Source organism: Lynx canadensis, chromosome D4, assembly GCF_007474595.2.
Source record: "Lynx canadensis isolate LIC74 chromosome D4, mLynCan4.pri.v2, whole genome shotgun sequence".
Classification (NCBI taxonomy): domain Eukaryota; kingdom Metazoa; phylum Chordata; class Mammalia; order Carnivora; family Felidae; genus Lynx; species Lynx canadensis.
The window spans coordinates 45,007,979-45,032,711 of record NC_044315.2 but is presented as its reverse complement, the minus strand read 5'-3'; the positions used below and the strand labels follow the sequence as shown (position 1 = coordinate 45,032,711).

The following is a 24,733-nucleotide window of genomic DNA, read 5'->3' as shown; positions in this document are numbered from 1 at the left end:
TTGGTACCAAACTATTTTCGGGCCTGGGTATCTCTTTGGAGTTTTATGGAAAAGCCCTTGGAACAGACTCTGGCTCTTACCCGAGGAAATCCGTGGCTTCCTCTTGCAAGTACTTTTGTGATCTGTTTTTTTTCAGAGGTCTGCTTAGCCAGAATGTTCTTCCACATCCAGGCTCTTTGTTCTTTGGAAGAGGGTCATATTCTCAAATCAATGGCATGGAATACCTGAACTTTAGTCACCGAATAGCAGCCTCTTCACTTTGAGATATAAATCGTAACGTTTTTGCCAAATGATTACCACCTTCGTATTACTGCCACCTCCAGCCTGTCCCATAGTTACCATTTCCCATCAGCATTTTTAAAATTTTTCTTAAATGTCTATTTATTCTTCACAGAAAGACAGCGAGCAGGGGAGGGTCAGAGACAGGGAGGCAAAGAATCCGAAGCAGGCTCCAGGCTCTGAGCTGTCAGCACAGAGCCCGAAGCGGGGCTCGAACTCACGAACTGTGAGATCATGCCCTGAGCCAAAGTCGGACGCTTAACCGACTGAGCCACCCAGGCGCCCCCCCATCAGCATTTTTTAAAACAGTTGATCACTTTCTGCTTCTTGAAACACCTTCTTCCCTTAATGATCAAAGATGCCACAATTCCTGGTTTTTCTTTCACCTGATGCCCCTTTTCTTTTCCCTTCCTGGTTCTTTCTTATCTCTCTGACCTCTTAACATTGGAGTGCTCCTGGGCTCAGTGTTAGACCTCACGGTCCCTCAATCATGTCATTCAGTCTTTAATACTGGTGATAGTCAGCTGCAAAATTTATATTTTTAGCCTGAACCTCGTTCCTTGAAATCCAGACTCTGTGTATCCAGATACGTACCCAGTGTTTCTATTTGAATGACTAATAGAAAGCTCAAACTCAAGTCCTGATTTCTTCCCTATACTTGCTTCATCTGTGGTCTTCCCCATCTCTGTTAATGGAAACTCCTTCTTTTCTATGACTCAGGGAAAAAACCTGGGTGTCATCCTTGACGCTTCACTTTCTCTTACAATCCGCACATATGTCTAGAATCTTCTCACTACTTCTCATTACCTACCATTCTCACTCCAGTGTAAGCCCCCCATTGTCCGTCCTTGATGTTCTAAGAGCCTCTATATTGGTTAGCGATTACAACCCACTTCTGAAATTTAGTGAGGCAAAGCAACCATCACTTATTAGTTTATGATTCTGGGGTTGGCAATTTGGGTTGGGTTTGAAGAAGAGAGGGGGTACTTCTTTTGCGAGTCTTGTCTAGGCTCACTCACGTGGCAAACGGGGACCGGTAGGTTTGGAGGCTTCCGCTGGGATGGCTTGTCTCTCCTACATGTGTTACAGCAAGCTATTCCATGCTTCTTAACGTGGTGGTCTAATGGAAGCAAGGCAAGAGGAAGCTACGTGGCCTTGAGACTAAGAAATCCCACTTCCCCTGCTGCTGATTAAAGCAGTCACAAGGAAGTCCAGATTCAAGGGGATGGAGAAATGGATTACCTCTTCCTGAGGGAAGCAACAAAGTCACTTTGTAAAGAAATGTGCATATAGGAAATGGGTAGAACGTGGGGCATTTTTTGCAACCTACTGTGGTCTTCGAATTGCTCTGTTCTGTCTTTGCCCACTGAAATACTGTCAGCAGAGCAGCCAGAGTGATTATTATTATTTTATATATTTTTATTATATATTTAATTACATATATTATTATATATTTATTATTATATATAATATATAATTACATACTTAATTACATATATATATTTAAACATATATATATACATATATATAAACTTTATTCATTTATTTTGAGAGAGGGGGGCAGAGAGAGGGAGACAGAGAATCTCAAGCAGGCTCCACACTCTCAGAGTAGAACCTGATGTGGGGTTCAAACTCATAAACTGTGATATCATGACCTGAGCAGAGATCAAGAATCGGATGTTCAACCGACTGAGCCACCTAGGCACTCCCAGAATGATTATTTTTCCAAAAAAAAGTTTTTTTAACGTTTATTGATTTTCGGGGGCGAGGGGGGGTGTGGGAGACACAGAATCTGAAGTGTGATCCAGGCTCCAAACTGTCAGCACAAAGCCCGACACAGGGCTCGAACCCACAAACCACGAGATCATGACCTGAGCCGAAGTCAGACGCTTAACCAACTGAGCCACCCAGGCGCCCCATAGAGTGATTATTTTTAAAATACTTACTAGATTTCTCTTCTGTTAATATGTGTCACTTTCGCAACATGTGTCACTGATAACTCAGTAAAGTTGGGGCAGAAATGCTGATAGGTCAGGTAAGAGGTGAGGATTGAAAGAGAGACCTTTGGATTTAGCAAAATGAAAATCAGAGTCACTTTGAGGAGAGCAAATTGTTTCAGAGTGTGAGGGAAGCCAGATTACAGTGGGTTTGAGGAAGAAAGAGAAGAAAGTAAATGGACACATAAGTTTCACCATAAAGGGGGAAAAAGAAATTATGCGGCAGCATAAGGGGGAAATGGGATGAAGACAGGTATGTTTTTTAAGGATTTAGTTTAAAAAAAAAATTTTTTTAAGCTTTTGTTTTCCGGAGGGGTGCCCGGGTGGCTCAGTTGGTTGGACATGGCAACAGCACTCTTGATTTCGGCTCAGATCATGATCCCAGGGTCATGGGATCGAGCCCCACATCCAGCCCTGCACTAAGGGCGGAGCCTGCTCAGGATTCTCTCTCTCTCTCTCTCTCTCCTTCTGCACCTCCTCCCCCACCTCTCCAAAATAAAATAAAAATTTTAGTTTAAGTGTTTATTTAAGTAGTCTCTATACCCCACGCGGGCCTCAAACTCACAACCCCCGCATCCAAAGTTGCATGCTCCTGACTCAGCCAGCCAGCCACCCCTTTAAAGACTTTGTTTTAGGATTTTGTTTTTAAGTAATCTCTACACCCAATGTGGGGGCTCGAACTTACAACCCCGAGATCCAGGGCCACGTGCTCCACCGACTGAGCCAGCCAGGCACCCTGGAAAGGTAATTGTTTTCAGATAAGAGAAATAGGATGTTAACGTACTGAAGGAATAATCCAGCAATGAGGGAAAAAAGCAATTTTGCAGGAGAGAAATTGGAGCCAAACCTCTGAAGAGGTAAAACGAACAGGATCTTATGCATGAGTGAGGAACTGTCCTGAGAAACACAGACTGCTCCACGGGCCTCGAGGCCCTAAGATAACAGGAGGGAAATCAGAGGTAGATGCATGTATGCCCGCCTCCCAAATCCATGGCAGTCATCATTAGTATCGAGGCATTTTTTACACCAGAACGAACCTAAAATGGTCAACATAACCTTCCAGGCGTCCTAACAATACCGGAGAACTGGCACGTGCGATGAAAAGCGTGTTGGAAGTCAAGACAAATGCTTCAAAGCCAGACAAACGCTTCAGAAAAACAGGGTCAGCCTCCCTCACACCCAACGCTTCCTAACCTGCCTTCCTCTCCAGTAAACAGTCCTCGCTTTTTAGACTCTGATTCCATGGTTAACAAGTTCTGTTATTAGATGCTCAACATCTTCATTAGATGCTCCCCTTACTTCTTTTTAAAGTTTATTTTGAGGGGCGCCTGGGTGGCTCAGCCGGTTGAGCGACCGACTTCGGCTCAGGTCATGATCTCACAGTCCGTGAGTTCGAGCCCCGCGTCGGGCTCTGTGCTGACAGCTCGGAGCCTGGAGCCTGCTTCGGATTCTGTGTCTCCCTTTCTCCCTGCCCCTTCTCCACTCATGCTCTCTCTCTCAAAAATAAAACAAGAACATTAAAAAGATTAAATTTACAGTTTATTTTAAGAGAGGGTTGGGAGAGAGAGCGCACTCTCTCGCTCGCTCTCCCTCTCGCTCTCCCTCTCTCTCTTCCTCTCAAGACGAAGCACGAGCAGGGGAGGAGCAGAGAGAGAGAGTGAGAATCCCAAGCAGACTCCACAGGCAACATGGAGATGTTCCCCCTACTTCTTAGGCCGAATGGAAACTACACTTTCCTTCTTTGGTGGCCATTTCGGTGAAAGTTAATCATTCTGCCAAGCTCCAAGGCCCAGAAGAAGCCTGACCTTTTAGTCTCATACCTGTGAGGTCATGCCATCCAAGTATCTTCATGTCCCATATATACGAATCACTACTATAGGCGATCTTAAAACTCAGAAACCATAGTCCGGCTCTCCACCCTGGGTACCATGGTCTTCTGGGGCCCATTTCTAAGTCAGTGATTCATCCAATACACCAGTCTCATTATTCTTGAATATCTCCGTATCACCTCCATTTCAGCCATCTACACCCCTGGCCAATTCCTACATTCTATCAGCACCCTAAAATCTTAAACTCCAATATTCTTCTCTGATTCCAGAGTACTTCTATCAGCTATCTTCCTTATACCCTATATACCTTATACATGCACACCTCACCCAGACTTCTAATCCCTTGAACCAATATTTTCTATCAATCTCTCAGCCTCCTCTTGGCTTGGTCACGACCTCGACACAGTCTAAACCACGTTTCAACACTTCTACCATTGTCTTACTAATACTTTGAGCTCCCTTGCATTCCTACCATAGGTAGATAACAAAATCCAAATACCGGTTCATTCCAACTATACATAACGTCCAGTTCTATTGAATTTTGCTACAGAAAGTTATACAATTATATGAACTAGGAACGTTGCAAACTAATCATTCTTGCCTATCTGGTAGACCTTCCTAAAACCTCTAGACAGCACTCTTCCATCCTCCGTGGTATTTCACAGTTGTCCATTCTCTCCTTCTGAAATCCTCGATGCCCTTGCCTTCTAGAGCTCCACTGTTCCTTCTCATTCTTTTTCACTGGATCATCTTCCTTATACAGTGGTACTTCCCAGAGTTTCTTTTTTGCTTGCTTCTTTCTTATCCTACAAACTCTCTTAGGTATCTACATGTATCCGCACACTGTTTTAAGTATCACCTATATATTGATAACATCTTCATCGCTATGTTGCCTAAAACCACCTCCTCCTTCCCAGACCAGTACTGCCAACTGCCCACAGAACAGCATCAAATGTGTGACCTAAAGGCATATCCAAGACTGATCTTAGTTTCTTGATAATCCTCATGTGATTCCTACCTTGGGAAGCTGTAAACCTAGGAGGCATCCTTGACTCCATCCACCTTTTCCTCATCCCACACATCGAACTAGACACCGCTTTCATCATCTTAATAGATCTTGGGTCCATCCTAGTCTCTCAAGCCCCCCTGCATCATTTGGAGCTCTATCATACTGCGCTTTCACCAACGGGCCTTGCTCCACTACCATTCATTCCTCACCTTGCCACATGAAACTGATCTTAACTTTCTTCAACTTAAAATCTCTTACCCATTCAGGACACACGCACCCCCATGTTTATAGCAGCACGACCAACAATAGCCAAAGTATGGAAAGAGCCCAAATGTCCATCGATGGATGAATAGATAAAGAAGATGTGGTATAGATATACAATGGAGTATTACTCGGCAGTCAAAAAGCATGAAATCTTGCCATTTGCAATTAGGTGGATGGAACTGGAGGGTATTATGCTAGGTGAGATTAGTCAGTCAGAGAAAGACACAAATCATATGACTTCACTCATATGAGGACTTTAAGAGACAAAACAGATGAACACAAGGGGAGGGAAACAAAAATAATATAAAAACAGGGAAGGGGACAAAACAGAAGGGACTCATAATTTTGGAGAACAAACTGAGGGTTGCTGGAGGGGTTGTGGGAGGGCGGGTGGGCTACATGGGCGAGGGGCACTAAGGAATCTACTCCTGAAATCATTGATGCACTAGATGCTAACTAATTTGGATGTCAATTTAAAAAATTTAAGATAAATTTTTTTTTTTAATTTTTTTTTTTTAACGTTTATTTATTTTTGGGACAGAGAGAGACAGAGCATGAATGGGGGAGGGGCAGAGAGAGAGGGAGACACAGAATCGGAGGCAGGCTCCAGGCTCTGAGCCATCAGCCCAGAGCCCGACGTGGGGCTCGAACTCACGGACCGTGAGATCGTGACCTGAGCTGAAGTCGGACGCTCAACCGACTGAGCCACCCAGGCGCCCCTAAGATAAATTTTAAAAAATCTCTTACCCATTGGATCACCACAGCCTCAAGGATAAAGGTCAAAATGTTTAAAACGGTAGGGAAGAGGGGTTTTCATTATATGCTCTTTGTTTATATATTAAACCTCATTTCTCTATCCACCCCTTAATACATGAAGAGTCTATGTTCTGTCTCTCATCTGTCAGTCTGTTCTCACTTCTCCCTTGGGCCCAGAATGTTTATCCTCCGTCCTCACCAACTAATTTCTACTTGCTTTCAAAATTCAGTTCAAGCAAACAAGCTTCCAGAAAGCCTTCTCTGAAGCTCCTGAAATCTCATATTCAGTTTCCCCCCTCTGCCCTCCAGCATGCTATACATGCATCTAATTGTAATATTCCTCTCTGTAGTTTGGCCCTCTCTGTGGCTTCCACACAATACTTTTCAAGTTCTTTGAAGGAAAGGTAGGGACCCGGGACCAGAGCAGATACTCTTTGTTGAACTAAAAAAAACAAAAAACAAAAAAAACGACCCAAGAGTCACATGCTCTACCAACTGAGCCAGACAGGCACCCCAAATAAATACAATATCTTTAATATCAATGACTCTAAAAATTCCATTTACTTAAATGTTTCAACAATACCAAACTTTTTTTTATTTTTTTTTAAGTTCTTTTATTTATTTTGAGAGAGAACACCGAGCACATGAGAGGGGGAGGAGCAGACAGAGAGGGAGAGAATCCTCAACAGACTCTGAACGGTCAGTGCAGAGCCCAATGTGGGGCTCAAACCCACGAACCGCGGATCACGACCTGAGCTGCAGTCAAGACGGACTGAGCCACCCAGGCACCCCAACAATGCAAAACTTTAATGAAAAGTTTCTGGGGGCGCCTGGGTGGCGCAGTCGGTTAAGCGTCCGACTTCAGCCAGGTCACGATCTCGCGGTCTGTGAGTTCGAGCCCCGCGTCGGGCTCTGGGCTGATGGCTCAGAGCCTGGAGCCTGTTTCCGATTCTGTGTCTCCCTCTCTCTCTGCCCCTCCCCCGTTCATGCTCTGTCTCTCTCTGTCCCAAAAATAAATAAACGTTGAAAAGTTTCTGCCACTCCCTCCATGTGTCCTAATATCATAAACTAACACCTGAAGTTTTGATTATATAAACCAACCTGTTCAATGATCATTAAATAAAGTAAAAGATACAGTAAATTCTGAAAGCAGCTAGGCCAAAGAAAAAGGTTTTAAAAAGAGGAAAGAAAAGTACACCGTGGCCGTGAGAAAACCTGGTAACAGGGGCGCCTGGGTGGCTCAGTCAGTTAAGGGTCAGGCTTAGGCTCAAGTCATGATCTCACGGTTCATGAGTTCGGGCCCCCCATTGGGCTCTGTGCTGACAGCTCAGAGGCTGGAACCTGCTTTGGATTCTGTGTCTCCCTCTCCCTCTGCCCCTCCCCCACTCATACTCTGTCTCTTTCAAAAATAAACATCTTTTAATGTTTTTAAAAATTTAATAAAAAAAAAAAAACCTGGTAACAAACTATAGTTACAACATTCACAATTATGACGTTTGTTCAACATGTTTATCAGCCAAATTAGCAAGCCTTCATTTATTTAACCAAAAAGAGATTAAAGGATAGAATCTAATGCACTGAAAAGAACTGAAATCTTCAGTTCAGAACCTTGGGTGGAATGCTTCATTGGTCTCCAGGCAAAGGAAAGACAAATTCTCTAAATAAATAATAACAGCTGACTATCTATGCAGTTCGGATTCTCAAATTCCTTGGGCCTAAAGAAGTATTTTCCCTATCACGAACAACAGAAACTGCACAATATTTAATATCAAATTTTTTGAACATCTCCAAATATATACAACTAAAGTAACTCAGTCTAATTGAATAAAAGCCAATATAAATTTAGCAAAATTTAAAAATCATAACTGCACTGTATTACTTCCAATAGGATTGAAATAGGATAAAAATTACGAGACCAGGAGTGCTCAGGGGGCCCAATTTATAAAAACAACAACGTTCAATCTATTGTTTGAAACTAGATGGGATCTTCCATATCGCTTGAAAGTTTGTTTTAAATAACTTAATTTTTTTTAACATTTTTATTTATTTTTGAGAGACAGAAAGAGACAGAGCATGAGTGGGGGAGGGGCAGAGAGAGAGGGAGACACAGAATCAGAAACAGGTTCCAGGCTCTGAGCTGTCAGAGTCTGACGCTGGGCTCAAACTCACAAACCATGAGATCGTGACTTGTGCCAAAGTTGGATGCTCAACTCACTGAGCCACCCAAGCGCCCCTTGTTTCAAATAATGTAAATGGGAGGGGTGCCTGGCTCAGTGGTTGATTTCAGCTCAAGGTCATGCTCCCAGGGTCATGGGATCGAGCCCCACAAGGTGAAGCCCACTTAAGATTCTCTCTCTCCCCCCTTCTGCCCCTCTCCCTTGCTCCCTTTCTCCCCTGCCCCTTTCTCTCTCTCTCTCTATATATATATATAAAATAAAATGTTTTAAAATAATCTTTCAAATGTTTTTTAAAAATGTTTTAAATAATAAATGGGAGAAAAAATGATGAACATCCCTGTCCTATCAGCTGAGCAAATCTCACTTCCTATCATGTAGAAATAGTATATACTACCTTCATCCAACTTATCATGAATTGCAAATCACAAACTTACACTTACATAACTATACTATATTTTATTATACTACTCATCGTTAGACCTGTAGTACTTTTTTTTTTTTAATGTTTGTTTATTTTTGAAAGAAGAGAGAGCACGAGCAGGGGAAGGGCAGAGAGAGATGGGGGGGACAGAGGATCCAAAGCAGGCTCTAGGCTGCCAGCAGAGAACCCAATGTGGGGCTTGAACTCACAAACCATGAGATCATGACCTGAGCTGAAGTCAGACACTAAACCAACTGAGCCACACAGGCGCCCCTAGATCTGTAGTACTTCTTCAAAAATATAATATAGGGGCAATTGGGGGGCTCAGTCAGTTCAGCATCCGACTCTTGGTTTCAGCTCAGGTCACCATCTCATGCCTTGTGGGTTCGAGCCCCATGTGGGGCTCTGTGCTGATGGTGTAGAGCATGCTTGGGATTCCATCTCCCTCTCTCTCTCTGTCCCTCCCCCACTCACGTGCACACGTACTCTCTGTCTCTCAAAAGTAAATAAACATTAAAAAAGTAAAAATAAAAAAATAAAAATAAATTTAAAATGTACAATATAGATTTCACATCTTCTAAAGAAGCATGTATTGCCCAGATGTACTGTGATCAAAGTTGAAATTACCACTCTAGGTTTCTTTTTTAGGAACCATAAATAGATGTCCACTGATAGATGAATGGATAAAGAGGATATGGTACATTTTATTTACACACACCAGAATATTACTCAGCCATAAAAAAGAATGAAATCCTGTCATGTGCAAAAATATGGATGGACCTAAAGTGTTTTATGCCAAGGGAAATAAGTCAGAAAAAAGCCATCATCTGATTTCACTTATATGTGCAATCTGAAAAACAAAATAAATGAACAAAACAGAAACAGAGTCATAGATACAGTAAACAAACTGTTACCAAGGAGGAAAATGGGGTGGGGGGGGGGAGTGCACAAAATAGGTGAAGGGGGTTAAGAAGTACAAACTTCCAGTTATAAAATCAGTAAGTCATGGGGATGTAATGTACATCATAGGGAATATAGTCAATAATATTGTAAGACCTTTGCATGGTGACAGATGATAACTAGACTCACGGGAATTTCATAATGTATAAAAATATCAAATCACTATGATATACACCTGACACTAATAGGATAGCATATGCCAATTATACTTCAATTTTAAAAAAATCAAGTTTTGATATAGACTCACCAGTAATCCTGACACTAGTATTTCCTTACACTTCTTCCAACTATAGTTATATTTGTATTTTTCATTGTGTTTTTTTCTGCTCAAATTTTAAACTAGAAAAGTCTCCACTTGGATTTTTTTTTCCCTCAGTTCTTGCATTTCTCCTCAATCTTCCCATCTTGATCTGGTCCATTTCTAGAACTAGAAAGTTCTAGAAATTTTGCAAAAGCAAAACTCTGAAAAGTTGTAGTTCCTTAAACTTTCCGAATCCCTAATAGTGACATAAACAATTTAATTCACATAATGGCTTGTGAATAACATCCAAAAAATATCACAAGGCTATGAATATCATGTCTCAGAACTATTTTAGAAATCATTTTTTCACCTGCAAGAAGGCCAAACGATTTACTTGTAAGTCCCATTAACCAATCAGCAAATAAAAAACTATTGTTCTATCTCTATGGGCATTTTTATTCTCAAACTAATGATTTATTTACCTTTGGGTTATCAATTCTCAAGTGGAAGCAGCAATCAATTGAATTCCAATAAATTTCAGCTTGATAAAATACACGTTAACACAGAGATGACATTGATAGATATTAACCAGGTGATGGTAACTACCTAACATTTAACCAAGTAAGCAAATAACCAAGGCAGACCTCGGTTTTAGCTACCGCTAATCTACCGCTGCAGCTCAAAGTACTTCGAAAATTGCATACTTATCCAGTTGTCTTTATATCATACCTTTAAGCATAACATTAAGAAGCTCCTGATTATTATTACATTTCAAAATTTAGATGAGTCATAGTGCTTTGTATGCAGGAATTGAATGTGAACCAAAATTGTAAATATGCACCTGCTTGCTAGTCAAAAGTAAATGTGGGCAGATTCAGAAAGATTAAAACATATAATCATAAATACATTCTGTGTTTTAAAAATGGTCACTTCCCAACCATTAACACGGTTCAGTAAAACATGCCGAGTCCCTCCTCTCCTTGAACATTTCAAAATTACAGAATACTTCTAATTCCATCCCCTCACTTTACACACAGGCCCTAAAACTAGGTCTTTCATATACAGTAAGCAATATTACAGCACCTCTAGCATCATGGCCTGAGGCTTCCTAGAGGTGAAAGTAAGAAAAACTGAATGGAATGGGTCTCAGAAGCAGCTCTATCTTACGATATAGAATCATGAGCTTCTGTGCCTAAATCTGGAACCTGAAACTGAACCATCAACATCAACAAAAAAAAACCCTACATCTCAAATCTAGACAATAAAACTGGCAGATACAATGGGGGAAAGGCAGGGAATGCCATGTTAGTTTCTGACGTAAGACCCTAACCATTAAGGAATTCATCAAAAAAAAAAAAAAATTGTCAAATGGATGAATGAACCGATTGCATGATACTGGATAGGATGACTTCATTGATTGCAGAAGCACCAATTTCAGGAACTAAACTGAAGGATCATGATGATGCCATAGCTGAAATTAAAACTCATGGTGCAACACACAACTCGTACGTGCAACACAAAGGCAAGTCTCTGCAAATCTCCGCATAGGTGTTGTAGGCATTTCAAAACATATACATGTATATATATGTTATTATTATATTTTTTTTTTAGGTAATTCCAGCAAGGGAGGACAGGAGAATCAGGAGATCTGAAAGCAGGCCCTGCTCACCCATAAGCCTTTGCATTGAAGTGGACAGGATCTGAATGAGTCACTGGTAATGAGGAGACCGTCCCCGTCCCCTCCAGGCCCCCCACCTCCCGGCCAGAAAGGAAACGACCCAGAATCCCCTGCACTGCCTTCAACTGGGGAACCGGTCAGGGGAAGAGTGGAGAACTGCAACCTGCTGCAGGTTACGTATGCAAGGATCGCGCTGATCGGTTTCCGAGTCAAGATCCTGCTGAGCCCCCACCGCAAGCACCAGAGCCGGCCCCACCCAGGCATCGCGGAGCTCTTCTAACGCAGAAGGCCTAGTCGTCCAGGAGTTCAGAGCCCAGACAGGAAAGGACGAGGACAAACGGCAGAACCTGTCCCATTCCTGGCCACCCACGCCCTGGTGCGGCCCTGCCGCCACATGCTCCACTGCCCCATCTCCCAGCACAGCCCCAGGCCTGCAGGGCCTAAGCCGCCCTCCACGCCAAGCTGAGACAGGCCACAGGCGAGTGCGATCCTGCGGCCTCTGAGCAGGGGGCAGCGGCCCGCAGCCGGCCGCCTGCCACCCCGCATCGCTTACCTCCCTTCTGCCACAAGCTCAGCCCCGCGCCGGCTGCCTGACGTGGCCCGCCCCGCCGCCTCGAACGTCTGGGGGCGGGGGCTACGGGGAGAGGACCAATGGACTGCAGACTGCGAGCGCCTGCCGCGCCTCCTCCGGCTCCGGCCCGCCCCTCCCCGCTACGTCGCACGCATGCCCAAGGCCAAGGCCGCGCACTGCGGCTGGCGGGCGGCGTGGGCGGCTGGGTACTTCTCTGCGGGAGCCCGCGGGCCGGAAGAGCCGCGCCGGCAGGTTGGGGGCGTGGGGTGGCACCGCAGCGGGGATTAGCCTACGAGACAGCAGATGAAAGGAACTCGCCTGGAGATGCTACTGCAGCGTGTCCGGGTAGTCCTGTTGGCAACCTGCCCCTATGCAGCTTTTGACGATGCAAAGCAGCTTTGGAGATTGTGTTTCTCAGGAACAAAAAATAGTCCCGAGAGCATGAAGGATTCAGAAAATTTATGCAAGCAGCCGACTTGTCACGTCGTTCTTCCCCCTGTAGCTGCTGCCTCGTATTTTTACTTCCTTGGCCGACACAGAGCACTGCCGCTCTCAGTGCTACACTGGTACATCCACCTGTTGGATAGTCCCATAGGACGTTATAGCCTGGGTATTTCTGCTCGGTTACTCGGGGGAGAGCAGGCACGCCTAATTGTTACTATTTTTGTCTAATAATTACTGAATGTCCACCTGTGCGTGAACATTCGTTTTCATAGAAGACTAAATGCCGCATACAGTAGAACAGGAGCTGAAGGAGGCAGCAGAAAGAGAAAAAAAAAAAGGTTATGAAGGAAGAATTCTAGTTGTGGAAAAATTATACACAAGAGTTAAGACAAGTTGCTCTAGAGAACCTGACTTACCCAGCAGTTTCCAAACTACCTTCAGAAGTAGGTATGTATATAGGGCACCTGGGTGGTGACTCAGTGGGTTCAGCGACTGACTTAGGTCATGATCTCCACAGTTGGTGAGATTGAGCCCTGCCTCCAGCTCCTCCTTGGCAGCAACTGAGCCTGTTCACTCGAGTGTCTCTCTCCTCTCTCTCCTCTCCTCTCTCTCTCTCTCTCTCTCTCGTTTAGAACATTTTTTTTTAAGAAGGTATATATAGAACTGGGGAGCTTTTTAAAAAATACCAGTACCGGGGTCCCATCACTAGAAATTGTCTACTTAATAGCTCTGCTCTGAGTCCTTGGCATTGGTAGTCTTAAGCTTCCAAAGTCATTTTTGTGCTGACAAGCACAAAATCATTCGTTGGAAGGATTTGGTTCCCTGTACCCCACTTTAGAAAAGATAATTCTATACCACAGGCCATTTCAGTTCTCTCGTGCATTCTGGAAGAATATATCTGAATTAATTTTGAAACTACTAATATATTCAATCTCTGTTATCCACTGAGAGAAGTATGTGTATAAGGTTTATCATTGCCTTCTTGGTTTTACAGAATTTGATATGGTAACCTTGAAAATAAACTGGCAGTTATTTTACCAGCCGAAGATGGGTTATCAGGAATAGCAGAGAATTGCAATCCAGGACATGCAAGCTACAGCAAACCATAGGCAAGTCAACAAACAAGGAGAGGAATATTATTTTATTGGAGAAGAAGAATGAAATCAATGAAAATCCATTGGAGAAAAGCAAGCATTCAGGGTGATGCTGGTTTCTCATTGGCTGAGTGCTAGGGGTAGTTCATTTCTTATAGGAAGTGCAAGGTGCATCCTTTCCTGGTTGGGCCTGTAATTGACCATTCTTTCCGTCTAGGATTCTTTCGTTGGGTCTGTAATTGACATTGAGTGGTATGGCTTTTGCTACCAGTCTCCTCTTCAAGTATCCCAAGTCCACTCTACTGAGGTTTTCCTTAATTAATTTTCACAGTTGTTATTTTCCTTCAGTCTTAATAATTCCAAATGCATCCGCATTTCTTTAAGACCGTTTTAATTTTAATTACCCCCCCATTTAAGCCATTTAACTCTTTTAGTTTTTAATTTTTTTTTAATGTTTATTTATTCTTGAGAGAGAAAGAGAGACTGAGTGTGAGCAGGGGAGGGGCAGAGGAGAGACAGAGACACAGATCCAAAGCAGGCTCCAGGCTCTGAGCTCTGAGCACATAGCCCAACGCAGGGCCTCAAACTCACGAACTGTGACATCATGACTGAGCCAAAGTAGGACACTTAACCGACTGAGCACCCAGGCGCCCCTAAGCCATTTAATTGTTTTTTTTTTAAATTCTTCTATTCCCTTGGGTGCCTGGGTGGCACATTCAGCAGAGCATGTGACTCTTAATCTCAAGGGTCATGAGTTCGAGCCCCACATAGGTGAAGAGATATTTAAATAAAACTTAAAAAAAATTCTATTCCCTGTTTCTTGAGATGCATTAGTCAAAGTTATAAGTGAACATAACTATGTGACAGCAACTGTTCTAAGCAAATCAACATCATTTAATCTGCAAAACAACTTATGAAACCAATAGAGTTATTACCAACATTTATAATAAGGAATAGTAGGCAAGAATCAGGAGCATCTTGACCAAGAACATGCACCACTTAGTGGCAAAACCAAAGTTGGAATCCAGCACTGTGACTCTCAAACAGATGTCCTGTCTCTGCTGTAGAAAGGCTGGCCTTTAGGAGTACATGAGGAAATGCCCTTTAAAAAAATTTTTTTATGTTTGTTATTTTTGAGAGACAGACTCTGAAGCAAGCTCCAGGCTTTGAGCTGTCAGCACACAGCCCATGCAGGGCTCAAAACTCTGAACTGTGAGATCATGACCGGAGCCAAAGTCGGACGCCCAACTGACTGAGCCATCCAGGTGCCCCAGCAAATGCCCTTTTAAGAGGGATGTAAGTCAGGACACCTGGGGGGGGCTCAGTCAGTGAGTGACTTCGGCTCCAGTCACGATCTCACGGTTCGTGGGTTCAAGCCCCACACAGGCTCGCTGCTGTCAGCCTGTCAGCTCAGAGCCCACTTGGGATCCTCTGTCCCCCTCTCTCTGCCCCTCCCCTGCGTGTGCTCTCCCAAACAACAAATAAGTAAATATTAAAAAAAATTAAAGAGTGATATAAGTTAGTAGTGATTTTTTCCCTTTTTCTTTAAATGTTTTTAATGTTTTATTATTTATTCTTGAGAGAGAGAGAGTACAAGCAGGGGAGAGACAGAGAGAGAGAGGGAGACACAGAATTCGAAACAGGCTCCCGGTTCCAAGCTGTCAGCACAGAGACCAGCTCGGGGCTTGAATTCACAAACCTCGAGATCATGACCTGAGCCGAAGTCAGACGCTTAACTGACTGAGCCACCCAGGCACCCCCACTTTCATTATTTATTTTTTTTAAGTAAGCTCTATGCCCAATATGGGGCTTAAACTCACAACCCTAAGATGAAGAGATGCAGGCTCTACCAACTGAGCCAGCCGGGGGCCCCTATGATTTTTCACTTTTGAAAATTGAGATTCAGGGGCACCTGGGGGGCTCCGTCCATTAAGAGTCTGACTTTTGATTTTGGCTCAGGTCATGATCTCATATGCATGGGGCTCTGCACTGAAAGTGCAGAGCTTGCTTGGGATTCTCTCTCTCTCTCTCTCTCTCTCTCTCTCTCTCTCAGAAGCTGCTAGTCCGTGACAAAGTTTTCGCTGACAAGTGCTGAAATGAAAACTAAATAAGGGCAATGTATTGAGTTTTCCTAAAATAAATGTATTCAATTTATTTTTTTTTTAATTTTTTTATTTTTTATTTATTTTTGAAGGAGAGAGAGACAGAGCATGAACGGGGGAGGAACAGAGAGAGAGGGAGACACGAAATTCGAGGCAGGCTCCAGGCTCTGAGCTGTCAGCACAGAGCCCACGCGGGGCTCGAACCTCACGAACTGTGAGATCGTGACCTGAGCTGAAGTCGGACGCGTAACCAACTGAGCCACCCCGGCGCCCCTAAATGTATTCAATTTAAAGAACAGTACTTTTTCTGAAATTATGTTTCGGTGGTGGTGGTGGTCGTGTTAAAAATGTTCTCTCTTGTATGGAATGATAATAGTCATTGATAATAGTCATGATAATAGTAGGTTATAGTTTGGAGTCGGCGGTTATTTTTTTTTTTAAGTTTATTTATTTTGAGAGAAGAGAGCTAGCGAGCAGGGAAGGCTGGGCTGAAAGACAAAAAGAGAGAGAGAGAATATCCCAAGCAGGGTCCGCATTGTCAGTGCGGAGCCTGATGCAGGGCTCGACCTCACAAATCGTGAGATCATGGCCTGAGCCGAAACCGTGAATCGGACGCTTAATCTACTGAGCCACCCTGGCACCCCGAGTTTGGGGTTTTTTAAATGATCTTAATGTTGGGTCTCAAAATTTTTTGATGTTTTACTGATTTAGCTTAACCCAGTTAATTCACCGAGAGGGGAACTAAGATTCCAGAGGAGCAAAGTCCCGTTCTCTTTGTACTGCATACCCACAGGAAAGGCCCATTTTGAGCGCGGGGCTAGAAATTTTTTTAAGTGATAATAACAAACTTCAAAAGAAATCAGGGTCAAGGTTAGACAACAAAGATTAGAACTGGTTCTGATAGGCCAGCTGTGTCGTTAGCCGGGAGGAAAAGGCTCCTGCCTGCTTAATTAATCAGATTAGCTAAGTAGATTGGTTTCCTTCTGCGCTGAAAGCAAAGAATGGGGCCTGAGGGAATACAGCTACTATATGCAGTTACATTTTGATTGAGGTAAGACCTAGGAAGGTCAGCTTGATGGAGTAGGGCGCACCCACGTCTGATACGGATATTTGGAGCCCTCCGCAAGTGTTTCCCTGACAGTCAGCCTGGGGAGATTTTTCGAGAAAGGGCCGGAAGAGGGAGGCCTCTCTGGGGAGCGAAGAGAGGAGAAGCCACTTCATTCATATAACCTGCAGAGGTTGAGCTAGATTTAATACTAAAAGAGCCAGGACCAGATGGAATTGTCAACTGAAGGATGAAAACACGCTTCAAATCTGTATATTATTTTCTGGGTAGGCTGAGATGGCAAATGCAAATGAACTCTTTGCCTTTTAAGTATTCGCGACAAACCACTGTCTTTAAGAGGTAAGCAGGCAGACAGCATTTCTGTTAACCTTCGTGTATTATTTCCCCTGAAGTAGTGAGGCAGTTAGTTCTCTATTATACCAGACCCTTTAGATAAGTACACTTTTTGAAGTCAGTATAGAAGGGCCTATTGACTTTAACAACAACAAAAGAAAGAGAGTAAGAAAAATGTGTCCACTCCCAAATCATTAACTGAACTGAAAAGAATATGCTAACAAAGAAAGACACTGTAGTCTGAATCCTGTACTGTAAGGGAAGGTCACGTCACCCACAGCATCAGGAGAGGCACAAAGCCTTGAACTCAGGCCCAAGCATGCTGGGCTAGCTTAACACACCCACACATTCACCAGCGGGCACGAGACTGGGAGGAGAAATTCAGAACTGAGTCACACAGCTCCATTGTGGACACATTAACAGAAAGCAATCTTATTAGCTTTAATTGGATGTGAGTGAATGGCTCCCGATAGTTTCCCATTTCTTTCAGAGTAAGAGCCAAAGTCCTTACAAAGGCCAACGAGTCTATACACGATTTGCCTCTCCTGCACTATTTCCATACACATACACACACACACACACGCACGCACGCACGCACGCACGCACAACCAGTCCTGCCTTTGACCTTGCCTTCCACACTCCTCACCAGCTCACTTGACTCCAGTCTCCCTCCCCGCCCCCTGCAGGACCTTCTGGACTCATTCCCTTGGATCACAAAAGTCAGCCAAGATGTTACCTTCTGGGTAAGGCCCCCTCTATCAGTCTGGGTCCCAGCAGGAAACAGCACAATCAAATTAGGAAAACTGGAGGAGACTTCAGTAAGAGCCTAGAAACAAAGGTATGGTCAGGGAATAAAGAGATTACAAGAGAGACTTCGTAATACGGGGGCCCCCCCAAATCACCCCTGAGCCTAAAAGGGCAAGGGGAGGAGGAGTTACCAAACAGTGAGGAGGCTGTCTACAAAGACTACCTGACTACCTGGGATCATAGATCAAGGAACACAGCCAATCCACAGTGACCTAACAGGAACAGAGCCCAGGAATTAATACCTTAACCTCCCTTGTTCGCATTTCTCTTTCTGGATCTTCTGAAGCAAAGGAAGTTCGTGGAGCTCATACAGGTCAGCCATCCGGGGGACGGCGAAGGGGCACAAAGAAGATGTCTGGCATGTTCGCCTTGATCACCCGTAACAGCTTCTGCTGTGTAACAAACCACCCCAGAATCTACTGACTTAAAATCACAAATGTTTATTTCTTCTCAGAGTCTTGTAGGTCACCCAGGCAGTTCTTGTGATAGAGGCTGGCTTTGCCGGTCCCTCCTGAAACTACTTCTATGTCTACAGTCAACTGGCAGCTTGGCTGGTCTAGGATGGCCTCATTCACGTGCCTGGTGGTTTGTTCAGTGTCACCGGGGGCAGTAGGGATGATGTGGCCAGGTATTTCTACTGACTGTCACCAATCACTTTTCTTACTCATCAGACATTATTGTTAGATTAGGCAGTTAGGTTCTCATAGGATACCTGGAGGAAGTCCTGGCCAGCTAATGAAAAAAGTCAGAGACCTGTTCTGGGAGCCCTCCACAAGAAGCCAGATCAAACTAGACAGGCCCAAGATGACTGACAAAGTAGGACAGAAACCTGACCAAACGAGGAAGAAAAGGCACACAACGCTTCCAAGAAATACCCACCCCCAAGTAATTAATATTCCACCCCCTTGTTAACAACTGTCAGTAAAAGATAGAAACCCAAACCCCAGGGCACAGCACAAACTCACCCACAGTCAGGCTGCACACACTCCACGGCTCCTTCTCTCTCCTTCTTTCCCATATTCTCTTTTCCCTCACCCCTTTCCCCCTCCTTCTCTGCCTCCCTTTCTCTCACCCACCCACTTTCACATATCCAGAGAATACTTTCACTTAAATTTTCCCACTTGTGTCGCTTGTCCCCTATGTTGTGTGTCTGCCCTTGAATTCCTTCTTGGGACGAGATCAAGAACCTTTGGCGACACCTTTGGGATGGGCTGGGTTGAGGCCTCAGGACCCAGGCTCTCCCCGATTCACCTGGCAAAACTATCAAATCCTTGCTAATATCAAGACACATTATTTCAATGGAATTCCCATGTTAAAACAATCCCAATTTTTATTTGATTCAGTAATGTTCCCAATCCCAGGGGATAGAACATGATTGATCAAAACCAGAGGTCAACAAATTTTTTTTTCTCTAATGAGCCAGAAAGTAAATATCTTAGATTCGTGAGGCAAGAGGCAAAATTAAAGACATTGCATAGAAACTTGAGTAATAAGAAAGAAAACCAGTTTCAACAAAATTCTTATTGATGAAATCTAAAATATAATAATTGAGCGCAATAATTCCTCTTTAAGTTTATTTATTCTGAGAGAGAAAGAGATCAGGGGGAGGGGCAGAGAGAGAGGAGAGAGAGAATCCCAAGCAGACTCTACGCTCAACACAGAGACCTGGGGCTCGATCCCGTGAAGGTGAGATCACAACCTGACCTGATATCAAGAGTCTGACGCTCAACTAACTGAACCACCCAGGCGTCCCTGAGTACAATCATTTCTCATACAGGTCTACTAATGAGAAGAACAGAATTCTTAGCTAGGGGATAATAGTTCATTTAACTGGAGTTCAAAGTTAATACTCTATCATCAAAATCAATTGCACACATTCATCCATTAAGGCTCATCTATGAGATTCTATGCATTTCATCTTTGAGAATGTCATTTCACACAGATGCGTATGGCCAAATACTTACATCAACCTATGAGAGTATGATTTTACTTGAGCATATTTATCACTTGGAAGTAATTTACAAAATCCTATTAGACCCTTCTCTTGATATTTGCCGATTACCATGTCATTATAGTGCAGATTAATCACCTCCAACTGAAGACCCTCAACTGCAAAGGTAAATGGATTTTGAAATATGGAAAATTCCCCTTTGCATTGAGATCCAAAAATGCTTTTGGAACCACAGTTGGAGCTTACAGAATACATCCTCTGCAAATTTTTGTGGAAATGGAGATCCTGATTTAAAAAAAAAACAAAACTTTGGGGCGCCTGGGTGGCTCAGTCGGTTGAGCGTCCAATTCGGCTCAGGTCATGATCTCACGGTTCCTGAGTTCAAGCCCCACATCGGGCTCTGTGCTGCTAGCTCAGAGCCTGGAGCCTGCTTTGGATTCTGTGTCTCCCTCCCTCTGCCCCTCCCCTGCTCATAATCTGTCTCTCTCTCTCTCAAAAATAAATAAATGTTAAAAAAAATTAAAAAAAACTTTGACAGCACAGGAAGTATATTAAACAGCTTGACATTACTTATGTTTCAAACAACATTAATTGTTGTTAAAATGACTTAGCACAGTATAACTTTTACATAAAAGTACTGTTTGCCTTGTCATTTTATATATATTTTTAATTTTTTTAATGTTTATTTTTTTTTTAATTTTTTTTTCAACGTTTATTTATGGGACAGAGAGAGACAGAGCATGAACGGGGGAGGGGCAGAGAGAGAGGGAGACACAGAATCGGAAACAGGCTCCAGGCTCTGAGCCATCAGCCCAGAGCCTGACGCGGGGCTCGAACTCACGCACCGCGAGATCGTGACCTGGCTGAAGTCGGACGCTTAACCGACTGCGCCACCCAGGCGCCCCTAATGTTTATTTTTGAAGGAGAGAGAGACAGAGCACGAGTCGGGGAGGGGAAGAGAGAGAGAGGAAGACACAGAATCCTAGGCAGGCTCCAGGCTCTGAGCTGTCAGCACAGAGCCCGACGCGGGGCTTGAACTCACAAGTCTTGAGATCATGACCTGAGCCCACGTCGGACGCTTAACCGACTGAGCCACCCAGGCTCCCTGCCTTGTAATTTCATGTTGAGAAACATGATCAAGTCCACAGCTAAAGCTAAATTTTCAAAGCCAATCAGTGTTCAATAAAAGTGATTGAAGGAAGTTCTCATTCCAAAAAATTTCGGGCTCCAGACTGAGTTCAAAAACCACAATAAAACTTTACCCCTGCTAAGCCATCAAACTGCTTGTGGGTTCAGGTAAGTCAAGATATTCAGCTTCTATTTTTGACAACAGTTCCCGGGACTGATGATCGTTAATTCCATCAGAGTACATGAAGTTCACCTGGGAGACCACTGGTTCAAAAGCAGAAAAATTCAAACGCTTTCTGCCAATTACCCACTGAGGAACAGCACAATGATAAACTATAGGCTTTAAATACCTACATTTTCACAAGCATTATAAATTTGTTCAAATAAGCCTTTTTTGCTCTCTCTCTATATATATTCTTTTTAAGTTTATTTATTTATTTTGAGAGAGAGAGACTGCAGAGGGGCAGAGAGAGAGGGAGAGACAGAGAATCCCAAGCAGGCTTCGCACCGGCAGCATGGAGCCTGGCTCGGGTTTTGAACACACAGACCTTCAGATCATGACCCAAGCCAAAACCAAGAATCAAATGCTTAACCTACTGAGCCGCCCAGGCGCCCCCACATGTATTTTTATCACCATCTATTGTAAATCATCTTAACAGATTCCGCTTCGGCTTGTACCGAATTAAAGTTTTCTCAATTTCTTTGACAACATACTCACCCAGAGTTGTTTCATGCAGAAAATTCATACAGGTCGCTTCTTCTGTCACTTGAAACTCGGTATTGACTCCTTGAATAAATAACAACTGATCAGTGCTAGGAACATCTGTCGGTTCATCAAAAGCTAAGGAAAACCACTCAAAACCATTTACTTTGTTTTTTAATTAACGATTGATGGTGCCCCCAGTGTCCTCGACTGTTTAAGTAACTGTGTTCACTGAAAGGCTAATGGTCTTAAACAAGAATATTTTCCGCAGAAACATGTCTTTAGCTGCGGCAATCAAACATGATTTAATTAACTCGCCATCAGTACCCAGCTTTCCTGGCTCGATTAACAGATGAATTACTAGAAACGTACTTTGGTTGCAGTTTTTCCATTGTGGTATATTTTAAGTTTATTTATTTATTTGGGAGAGAGAGATACAGAGAGAGAGCACAAGCGGGGGAGGGGCAGAGAGAGAGAGAAGGTAAGAGACAATTGCAAGCAGGCTCTGCACTCGAACCCACGAACCATAAGATCATGACCTGAGCCGAAACCAAGAGTACGACACTTAACCGGCAGAGCCACCCAGGTGCCCCTCATTTTTATCTTTGTAAAGAAATTCTGCTGATGAAATACTGCATCTTAAAATACACTTTTCTTACCCTTGCTTTCCTAGGAGTTTGGAATATTGTGAGAATCCTGGGAATGTTAATGTATATTATAACCACAGGTACAGTGTCACCGCACAATAAATGCACACTTTGCCATCTAGTTTGGTAACAGAGCGACCCACACTCCATTGTGCCTTCAAAGCATGAGGTGAAAGGGGAGTGGTGTCACCAAAATGTCAACGCAGGCGACCCCAGCTTCTGTTCCCCCACAAAAATCAACAATTAGCTATCCATTAACAAAAACAGTTCCAGGAGAGCTCTGACATCCACTTAAGAAACGTCAGCCCCACAGCAGAGCAAAACACCCAAGAATAACTGCGCAAGAGGGAAGACAGCTCGGCTGTGCCTGCCTCGTCCCATCCCCCAAGCTGCCACTGCTCCCGGCCGGCCGAGAGGGAATTTCCCAATTAGGAAGCGCTCCCCTCACCAGGAAAGGAAGAGCAGAGTGAGCCAGCAGCTTTCTCAGCCTTTTGGGACAGGGCACAAATGTCCTACTTCGGTTTCACTCAACCCAGCCCACAAAGCTGAGACATGCAGAGATGGCTGGGGACAAAGAAGAAAAGCAGGGGCCAGCCGCAGCAGCCGCTCAGCTGAAGCAACTGCAGTTCAAAGTGACCTGCTTTGCAGACAAACTCAGCAGATTCCAGTACTGAACAATCCAGCAGCCACCGCAGCGTCATCAGAGCCCTGCAGATTTCACCTTGATTTCGCCCCAGAGGTATTCATGTTCACTGACGCCAGTCGCCTGAGTCCCTCCCTGCTCCCTTCCCCACCCCCCATGCCCTCCAGAGCCAGGGAACTGCGCTGATGCCTGTCACCAGACTCCAGACACCCCCCCAGGGGAAGACTGTGCAGCCACAGAAGAGCATACCGATGGCCAGGGCCCCCCCAGCTGCCAGTGATTCCACGCTTGGCCCCGGACCCTTGCTGCCTCCCTGGCCCCGCACCTGCACTTGCATTTGTAACTCGCCTTTGCCACTGCGTGGCCACCTACAGCTGACCCTGGCAGTCAAGTGGGTGCACACCCTAGGCTCCAGCCACCACCGCTGCCTGTCCTGGTCACTAGAGACACAGTATACCAAAACATATGGGATATAACAAAAGCATTTCCAAGAGGGAAGTTGATAGTAAATGTCTACATCAAGAAAAAAAAAAAAAAAAAAAAAAAAAGGTGGGGCGCCTGGGTGGCGCAGTCGGTTAAGCGTCCGACTTCAGCCAGGTCACGATCTCGCGGTCCGTGAGTTCGAGCCCCGCGTCGGGCTCTGGGCTGATGGCTCGGAGCCTGGAGCCTGTTTCCGATTCTGTGTCTCCCTCTCTCTCTGCCCCTCCCCGTTCATGCTCTGTCTCTCTCTGTCCCAAAAATAAATAAACGTTGAAAAAAAAATTTAAAAAAAAAAAAGAAAAAAAAAAGGAATGGGGTGCCTGGCTGGCCTCAGTCAGTAGGGGGGGGGACTCTTGATCTCGGGGTTATGGGTTCAAGCCCCACCTTGGGTGCAGAGATTAGTTAAAAATAAAATCTTCAAAAAAAGAAAGATGCCAAATAAGCAACTTAACTTTATACCTCAAAGAACAAGAGAAGAATAAACTCAGCCCCAAATTAGCAGAAGGAAGGAAATAACAAAGATCAGAGCAGAAATTAAGGAAAACAACAACAACAAAAACAAGAAGAAAAGTAATTTAAAAGATTAATGAAATTAAGAACTGATTTTAAGGAGCACCTGGCTGGCTCAGTCAGTGGAGCATGGGACTCTTTTTTTTTTTTTTTTTTTAATGTCTTGTAGTCTTTTATTTTGAAAGTATACATACACTTATAAATATATGCACATCTATTTTTAAAGTCAAATAGAATTGGGGCGTCTGGGTGGCCCAGTTGGTTGAGCATCTGACTTCGGCCCAGGTCACGATCTCATGGTCTGTGAGTTCAAGCCCCACGTAGGGCTCTGTGCCGACAGCTCAGAGTCTGGAGCCTGCTTCAGATTCTGTGTTTCCCTCTCTCTCTGCCCCCCGCCCCCCAGTCACGCTCGCTCTCTCTCTCTCTCTCTCTTTCAAATATAAATAAACTTAAAAAAAAAATTTTAAAGTCAAATAGATAACATTAAATGTAGTTTTTTCAGTTTTATATTTTTGTTTTTTTAATGTTTATTTTGAGAGAGAGAGAGAGCACAGGCAGGGAAGGGGCAGAGAGAGAGAGAGGGAGAGAGAGAATCCCAAGCAGGCCCTGCACTGTCAGCTCAGAACCCAATGCAGGGCTGGAA

The 24,733-nt window shown here is 44.0% G+C and overlaps 1 protein-coding gene across 1 annotated transcript in view; it reads right to left on the bottom strand.

Moving 5' to 3' along the window:
* The window catches only part of FOCAD (focadhesin), a 316,407-nt gene extending 304,174 nt beyond the window's left edge, over nucleotides 1–12,233 (bottom strand). The window contains exon 1 of the mRNA XM_030294286.2: nucleotides 12,165–12,233. The gene's annotated coding sequence lies outside the window, so the exon portion shown is untranslated. The remainder of the gene's footprint in view (nucleotides 1–12,164) is intronic.
* Between the last annotated feature and the right edge of the window lie 12,500 nt (nucleotides 12,234–24,733).